This window comes from Lathyrus oleraceus, unplaced genomic scaffold (assembly GCF_024323335.1).
Source record: "Lathyrus oleraceus cultivar Zhongwan6 unplaced genomic scaffold, CAAS_Psat_ZW6_1.0 chrUn0950, whole genome shotgun sequence".
Lineage (NCBI taxonomy): Eukaryota > Viridiplantae > Streptophyta > Magnoliopsida > Fabales > Fabaceae > Lathyrus > Lathyrus oleraceus.
In genome coordinates this window covers 19,243-28,542 of record NW_026113341.1, presented here as the reverse complement: position 1 = coordinate 28,542, position 9,300 = coordinate 19,243, and the positions used below count along the sequence as shown (strand labels likewise).

Sequence of the window (9,300 nt, the reverse complement as noted above, 5' to 3'; positions counted from 1 at the left end):
TAGGGGATTTTGGATCCTTCAATTCCTTGAAGAAAAAAATTAATTCATAAAATATGATGATAACAAATCGAAATCAAAATGTTTATGATCTTATTCATTGAATAAGATATAATGTCAAGGGAAACATGTTGAGATTGTCACAAAAAGAGTCTTAAACAAACACAAATTCAACTTAGGATGTGTGATAGATCGGAAATGCACATTTTATATCAAGTAGTAAATATATTGTTTCATAAGAGACTTGTTACGATTATTGATTATTATTTTCATTTGATTAGTTAAATAACATGACTTAGTTGATAGAAGAACTTTTGGATAGTTTAACTATGCGCAAAACAAGCCTTGAAATTATGATTCCTTATCACTTTTAGATTAGTATAAATTGCATTCCCCTATCTATTATAAAAATAAAGTTTTATAAAAATAATAGCTATGATAACTTATATCTTCTTTCAAAGTATATAAATATGTCATAAACCAATGGTCACACTATTTTGATGGATCTTTATGTTAATAGTGAATTTTCCAACTTGAGATCTACTGGGATTTAATAAGGTGGACTTTAATACTCTCTTCGTCTTATAATAAGTGTTGTATTTGAGCTTTATGCGGTTCTTAAGAAAATAATTAGATGTGTTGATTTTTATTATAAAGTTAATATCATTTACTTAAATATCCTTATTTATTATAGTTAGAAGAGTAATTGAAAAAGAGTAAAAATAATAAATATGGGTATAGTAATAAAAAATATAAAATTATATTATATTAATATTCTAAAGATACATTTATTTGAAGACATAAAAAAAGTATACAAAAGACATTATTTAAGAGTCGTAGAGAGTAGTTGTTTGGATTATTATTTATGGAAATCTAAATAGTAGTGTTGGTAGGGTTTCTTTATGTTGTTTTGTTTTATTTTTACTTATTTTTGTGCTCTTTTTTTTTCACTTCTTAGACTTACATCGCTTCCTTTGTTTGTACTTTGATAAATACTCAACTCCTTCTTTTTATTACATCATTATTTGTTATTTAAAATAAAAGCTTTACTATTATTAATTATTTGAAATTTTGGTAATATTATATGTTTGTTGAATATTCAAAATACTTATTACAGCTTTTATAGTTAGTATTTGTTCAAAACATTTTCATACATATAATTACATATTTATACTTTTTTAGTCTTATTTATAAGAAAACATTTTTTATATACATTGAATAATTAATAAATTTGGTACATTCCATATTCAATGAATTTAAAAGGTAAACTTTTCTTATAACTTTTTTTAAAAAAGACTAGAGAAAATATTTAGTATTTTTTACAAAATAGAAATAAATAATATTTTATTACATTTAAATAATAAATTTATGCAAAGCAATACTCTTTTAAAGTCTATATAATAGAAGTGATGTTACTCTAATATAACATTACAAAATATAAAATATAAGGTAAAATTAAACAAAATGCATTTTAACAACTATCAATCTTATCTTTTAGGAGTTTCCTGCATTGCTTTGGTTTTAGTCTCAGGTAAGCAGAAATTTTTTGATTTTTCTATACAAAATATTTTGCTTTTAATATCTCTGAGTTGTATATTTTATAAAAATTAACTATAGTTATAATTGAAAGATATACTACATATTCAATAATAAAGTAATTATCTCTTCGATTGAATGTGATTATACTATCTGCAAATCATGATTCAACAGACAAAAACAAAAAAAAATCAATATTGTTAAGTTAAACGTAATTATCAAAATTTGAAACTTAAATTTCAATATTATCTATTAATTTTTTTTATGTCTATTAATTAAGATTTATGATTATATTATTTTGATTCAGGATTGGTTACTGGTCTGAAGACTCAAACAGTTGAGGTTAATAAAGCATCCTGCTTTCTAGGGGTCCCAGGTAAACTATGTTGTTTTGAGGATTGCTCTCCAAACTGCAGTCAAGACTGTATTAAAAATGGATTTACAAAAGGTGGAATATGTATTGATATAGCTCTTGGAGAAAAATGTTGTTGTAATAAGTAATTAGACAAATACTTATGTGGTTTTTTGTTGTGTTCTTCAAATAAGGAATGAATAACATCTTTGAGTAATTAAAGAACGCAAGTTTAACTAATACAATTGAAATTAAAAACCATTGGCAACTTAATTGATAGCGGAGATTTAGGATCTTATATTCGAGGTCAGGATCATACTTCTAGAAAGTAAAGGAAAAAATGAGTTTATTATTAATGGTCGGCCTTTTTCAAGTGCGAAACATACATCATATATAACAAGATACACTTAATGGAATGATAATACTTAGCCAATGACAACATAACTACTCATATATGTAAATATTAATAACAAATTTAATAAAAGACAATTTATTCATTTAGTGGATATAGTTATCCCATTCCTGTGGTTTTGAAATGTTTTTTTTTTGGGCTTCACATGTGTTGAGTTGTTAGGCACAATTGTTGTGTGAGAATATGGGGATGAAACTGCCTAAAATATGAGGTTGAATAGATCGTTCTCCATACAATTTTTGGAATATTTTTTTTACAAAATCATACTTTAAAGTGTAAATGCAAAACACAGCAGATCGATTCAGGAAGTGTTTGCTTCTTTGTCTTCATAAGAATAATGATTCAATAAATATTAAAAATAACGAAGGTGAATGAAGCTACTTTAGAAAGCAATTTAAATCTGGAACTTAGGTTTAACACAACCTAAATTGAGGCAAAGAATGTTCAATGAATTAGAGGTCTTGCAAACCTACACTTATATGATAAGAGACTAAGCAAGATTTAATTCTAGATGAAATTCTAAAGAGGAGTGATATCTAATACGCATGATATTATGAAGAAAGCAAGTGAAAGAGATAAAGAAAAAAATGTACACCTGATATATAGTGGTTTGGAAATTCATCCCCGCTATGCCTACTACGCTCTTCAATGGTGAACACCATTGAATATGATAACGTCTTCCACTATTTTTAAAGTTAATGATACAAGTATTTTGGTACAACGGATTGTCATCAACCTAAACACTAACAGCTCATTGTTTAGCCAACAGTTATCTAAAACGATATTTCCTTCTGTTGATGCAGATTATTCAACTATTAACACCTAAGATCTTCATTGATCTTTTTCTAACAAACTTGCCAGACAAAATAATCCTTCTCAATTCTGCATCAATGTTTACTAGAATCTGACGAAGACTTGTCAGAGTAATTATTCTAACCAAGAATGATTGGAAAACTCTCAACTTTGTTTTAAGGCAACCTTTACTGGAATCCACTAAAGTATTCCATACTGTATTGAGAAAATATTCTAGTATATGATAAATACTATTTAATTCCTTGAAAAATAAGTGATCCACTCTCCGGAGAGACACAATAAGACTTTACATAAAACATTAAATTCCCTAATGTATCATGGATCTATCTCTCACACTCAATCTTTAGAGTTGAGCACCGTAATAATGGTTTATAGGTACAACGTTGAAGATGATAACTAGTATCTAAATGATCTCACACAACACAACTACAAACTCTTACAATATGAATCTCCTAGGAAGTGTTTCACACGGTTGAATCAAGAAGATAATGTGTTTTTCAATGAAGAAACTCTCATGGTTTCTATCAAGATTCTTGACAAGGAGTGTATTTGGTTCTTGATGGATATCATTGGTTTTAATCAATCTAATTAAAATGAACAACAGATAACTAACTTCTTAACCCAGAATGTTTCAATTAAACAATCAACCAAACATCTTTTATCAGAGATACAAATAAGGATTTAAATAGGTGCTAGGGATAAGGCAAATAATGGTGAGGTAAAACACGAGATTGTTTGAGTTCAATCATGAGGTTATGATTTGAATATAAGAAAGAATGATTTGAATCAAAGATAAAGTGGAGAATTTGTTACTTTTATTTGAATCAAAGCTCTTTGATTCGAGTCACACAAAGCATAATTCAAATTAATGTTAAGTTTTTTAAAGAAATCTTTGATTCGAATCAAATAACATGTGAATTGAGTGAAGAAGTGTTGTGATTTGAATCACACGTTTTCCTTATTCGAATCAGGGAGGCAAATGCAGTTTTGAAACGTCCAAGCAATAGTTTAATTTTAATCGTAACATGTTTTATTCAAATCAAGCTTCACAAAAAAACTTGATTTAAGTATTCTAACTTATGTTTAAAACTACACTTGATACTTTGACTTATATCTAATTGTAAATGCTAAAACCACATTACCATGGGTCCAAATCCAACAGATTAAATATAGGGCTGTCTCAAGATACATGTCTAAACAAATAAAATTATCAGCTTACAAACAAATTATAACTACGCGATAAATTGAATTAAATACATTGATCAAGTTTAAGTAGAACATCAAAATAAAATGATATCCACTACAATGCAATCTCAAATACAATAATATAAAATTCCACTATGTCTTATCAAACATTAGCCAATTAAATTGGTCAAATTTGTGATGCTTTCGTGGCATTAATCGGTGGCATTAATAATAACAACGGGGAATAATGGTATTTTCTAGGGGATTTTGGATCCTTCAATTCCTTGAAGAAAAAAATTAATTCATAAAATATGATGATAACAAATCGAAATCAAAATGTTGATGATCTTATTCATTGAATAAGATGAAATGTCAAGGGAAACATGTTGAGATTGTCACAAAAAGAGTCTTAAACAAACACAAATTCAACTTAGGATGTGTGATAGATCGGAAATGCACATTTTATATCAAGTAGTAAATATATTGTTTCATAGAGACTTGTTACGATTATTGATTATTATTTTCATTTGATTAGTTAAATAACATGACTTAGTTGATAGAAGAACTTTTGGATAGTTTAACTATGCGCAAAACAAGCCTTGAAATTATGATTCCTTATCACTTTTAGATTAGTATAAATTGCATTCCCCTATCTATTATAAAAATAAAGTTTTATAAAAATAATAGCTATGATAACTTATATCTTCTTTCAAAGTATATAAATATGTCATAAACCAATGGTCACACTATTTTGATGGATCTTTATGTTAATAGTGAATTTTCCAACTTGAGATCTACTGGGATTTAATAAGGTGGACTTTAATACTCTCTTCGTCTTATAATAAGTGTTGTATTTGAGCTTTATGCGGTTCTTAAGAAAATAATTAGATGTGTTGATTTTTATTATAAAGTTAATATCATTTACTTAAATATCCTTATTTATTATAGTTAGAAGAGTAATTGAAAAAGAGTAAAAATAATAAATATGGGTATAGTAATAAAAAATATAAAATTATATTATATTAATATTCTAAAGATACATTTATTTGAAGACATAAAAAAAGTATACAAAAGACATTTTTTAAGAGTCGTAGAGAGTAGTTGTTTGGATTATTATTTATGGAAATCTAAATAGTAGTGTTGGTAGGGTTTCTTTATGTTGTTTTGTTTTATTTTTACTTATTTTTGTGCTTTTTTTTTTCACTTCTTAGACTTACATCGCTTCCTTTGTTTGTACTTTGATAAATACTCAACTCCTTCTTTTTATTACATCATTATTTGTTATTTAAAATAAAAGCTTTACTATTATTAATTATTTGAAATTTTGGTAATATTATATGTTTGTTGAATATTCAAAATACTTATTACAGCTTTTATAGTTAGTATTTGTTCAAAACATTTTCATACATATAATTACATATTTATACTTTTTTAGTCTTATTTATAAGAAAACATTTTTTATATACATTGAATAATTAATAAATTTGGTACATTCCATATTCAATGAATTTAAAAGGTAAACTTTTCTTATAACTTTTTTTAAAAAAGACTAGAGAAAATATTTAGTATTTTTTACAAAATAGAAATAAATAATATTTTATTACATTTAAATAATAAATTTATGCAAAGCAATACTCTTTTAAAGTCTATATAATAGAAGTGATGTTACTCTAATATAACATTACAAAATATAAAATATAAGGTAAAATTAAACAAAAATGCATTTTAACAACTATCAATCTTATCTTTTAGGAGTTTCCTGCATTGCTTTGGTTTTAGTCTCAGGTAAGCAGAAATTTTTTGATTTTTCTATACAAAATATTTTGCTTTTAATATCTCTGAGTTGTATATTTTATAAAAATTAACTATAGTTATAATTGAAAGATATACTACATATTCAATAATAAAGTAATTATCTCTTCGATTGAATGTGATTATACTATCTGCAAATCATGATTCAACAGACAAAAACAAAAAAAATCAATATTGTTAAGTTAAACGTAATTATCAAAATTTGAAACTTAAATTTCAATATTATCTATTAATTTTTTTTATGTCTATTAATTAAGATTTATGATTATATTATTTTGATTCAGGATTGGTTACTGGTCTGAAGACTCAAACAGTTGAGGTTAATAAAGCATCCTGCTTTCTAGGGGTCCCAGGTAAACTATGTTGTTTTGAGGATTGCTCTCCAAACTGCAGTCAAGACTGTATTAAAAATGGATTTACAAAAGGTGGAATATGTATTGATATAGCTCTTGGAGAAAAATGTTGTTGTAATAAGTAATTAGACAAATACTTATGTGGTTTTTTGTTGTGTTCTTCAAATAAGGAATGAATAACATCTTTGAGTAATTAAAGAACGCAAGTTTAACTAATACAATTGAAATTAAAAACCATTGGCAACTTAATTGATAGCGGAGATTTAGGATCTTATATTCGAGGTCAGGATCATACTTCTAGAAAGTAAAGGAAAAAAATGAGTTTATTATTAATGGTCGGCCTTTTTCAAGTGCGAAACATACATCATATATAACAAGATACACTTAATGGAATGATAATACTTAGCCAATGACAACATAACTACTCATATATGTAAATATTAATAACAAAATTTAATAAAAGACAATTTATTCATTTAGTGGATATAGTTATCCCATTCCTGTGGTTTTGAAATGTTTTTTTTTGGGCTTCACATGTGTTGAGTTGTTAGGCACAATTGTTGTGTGAGAATATGGGGATGAAACTGCCTAAAATATGAGGTTGAATAGATCGTTCTCCCTACAATTTTTGGAAGATTTTTTTTACAAAATCATACTTTAAAGTGTAAATGCAAAACACAGCAGATCGATTCAGGAAGTGTTTGCTTCTTTGTCTTCATAAGAATAATGATTCAATAAATATTAAAAATAACGAAGGTGAATGAAGCTACTTTAGAAAGCAATTTAAATCTGGAACTTAGGTTTAACACAACCTAAATTGAGGCAAAGAATGTTCAATGAATTAGAGGTCTTGCAAACCTACACTTATATGATAAGAGACTAAGCAAGATTTAATTCTAGATGAAATTCTAAAGAGGAGTGATATCTAATACGCATGATATTATGAAGAAAACAAGTGAAAGAGATAAAGAAAAAAATGTACACCTGATATATAGTGGTTTGGAAATTCATCCCCGCTATGCCTACTACGCTCTTCAATGGTGAACACCATTGAATATGATAACGTCTTCCACTATTTTTAAAGTTAATGATACAAGTATTTTGGTACAACGGATTGTCATCAACCTAAACACTAACAGCTCATTGTTTAGCCAACAGTTATCTAAAACGATATTTCCTTCTGTTGATGCAGATTATTCAACTATTAACACCTAAGATCTTCATTGATCTTTTTCTAACAAACTTGCCAGACAAAATAATCCTTCTCAATTCTGCATCAATGTTTACTAGAATCTGACGAAGACTTGTCAGAGTAATTGTTCTAACCAAGAATGATTGGAAAACTCTCAACTTTGTTTTAAGGCAACCTTTACTGGAATCCACTAAAGTATTCCATACTGTATTGAGAAATTATTCTAGTATATGATAAATACTATTTAATTCCTTGAAAAATAAGTGATCCACTCTCCGGAGAGACACAATAAGACTTTACATAAAACATTAAATTCCCTAATGTATCATGGATCTATCTCTCACACTCAATCTTTAGAGTTGAGCACCGTAATAATGGTTTATAGGTATAACGTTGAAGATGATAACTAGTATCTAAATGATCTCACACAACACGACTACAAACTCTTACAATATGAATCTCCTATGAAGTGTTTCACACGGTTGAATCAAGAAGATAATGTGTTTTTCAATGAAGAAACTCTCATGGTTTCTATCAAGATTCTTGACAAGGAGTGTATTTGGTTCTTGATGGATATCATTGGTTTTAATCAATCTAATTAAAATGAACAACAGATAACTAACTTCTTAACCCAGAATGTTTCAATAAAACAATCAACCAAACATCTTTTATCAAAGAGACAAATAAGGATTTAAATAGGTGCTAGGGATAAGGCAAATAATGGTGAGGTAAAACACGAGATTGTTTGAGTTCAATCATGAGGTTATGATTTGAATATAAGAAAGAATGATTTGAACCAAAGATAAAGTGGAGAATTTGTTACTTTTATTTGAATCAAAGCTCTTTGATTCGAGTCACACAAAGCATAATTCAAATTAATGTTAAGTTTTTTAAAGAATCCTTGATTCGAATCAAATAACATGTGAATTGAGTGAAGAAGTGTTGTGATTTGAATCACACATTTTCCTTATTCGAATCAGGGAGGCAAATGCAGTTTTGAAACGTCCAAGCAATAGTTTAATTTTAATCGTAACATGTTTTATTCAAATCAAGATTCACAAAAAAACTTGATTTAAGTATTCTAACTTATGTTTAAAACTACACTTGATACTTTGACTTATATCTAATTGTAAAGGCTAAAACCACATTACCATGGGTCCAAATCCAATAGATTAAATATAGGGCTGTCTCAAGATACATGTCTAAACAAATAAAATTATCAGCTTACAAACAAATTATAATTACGCGATAAATTGAATTAAATACATTGATCAAATTTAAGTAGAACATCAAAATAAAATGATATCCACTACAATGCAATCTCAAATACAATAATATAAAATTCCACTATGTCTTATCAAACATTAGCCAATTAAATTGGTCAAATTTGTGATGCTTTCGTGGCATTAATCGGTGGCATTAATAATAACAACGGGGAATAATGGTATTTTCTAGGGGATTTTGGATCCTTCAATTCCTTGAAGAAAAAAATTAATTCATAAAATATGATGATAACAAATCGAAATCAAAATGTTGATGATCTTATTCATTGAATAAGATATAATGTCAAGGGAAACATGTTGAGATTGTCACAAAAAGAGTCTTAAACAAACACAAATTCAACTTAGGATGTGTGATAGATCGGAAA

General features: G+C 27.1%; 1 long non-coding RNA gene across 1 annotated transcript; it reads left to right on the top strand.

Moving 5' to 3' along the window:
* Positions 1–1,458: 1,458 nt before the first annotated feature.
* LOC127115058 (uncharacterized) lies at positions 1,459–2,110 on the top strand. Its single transcript, XR_007800670.1, has 2 exons — positions 1,459–1,528; positions 1,841–2,110. It is a non-coding gene; the product is annotated as an uncharacterized LOC127115058 (long non-coding RNA).
* Positions 2,111–9,300: the final 7,190 nt, after the last annotated feature.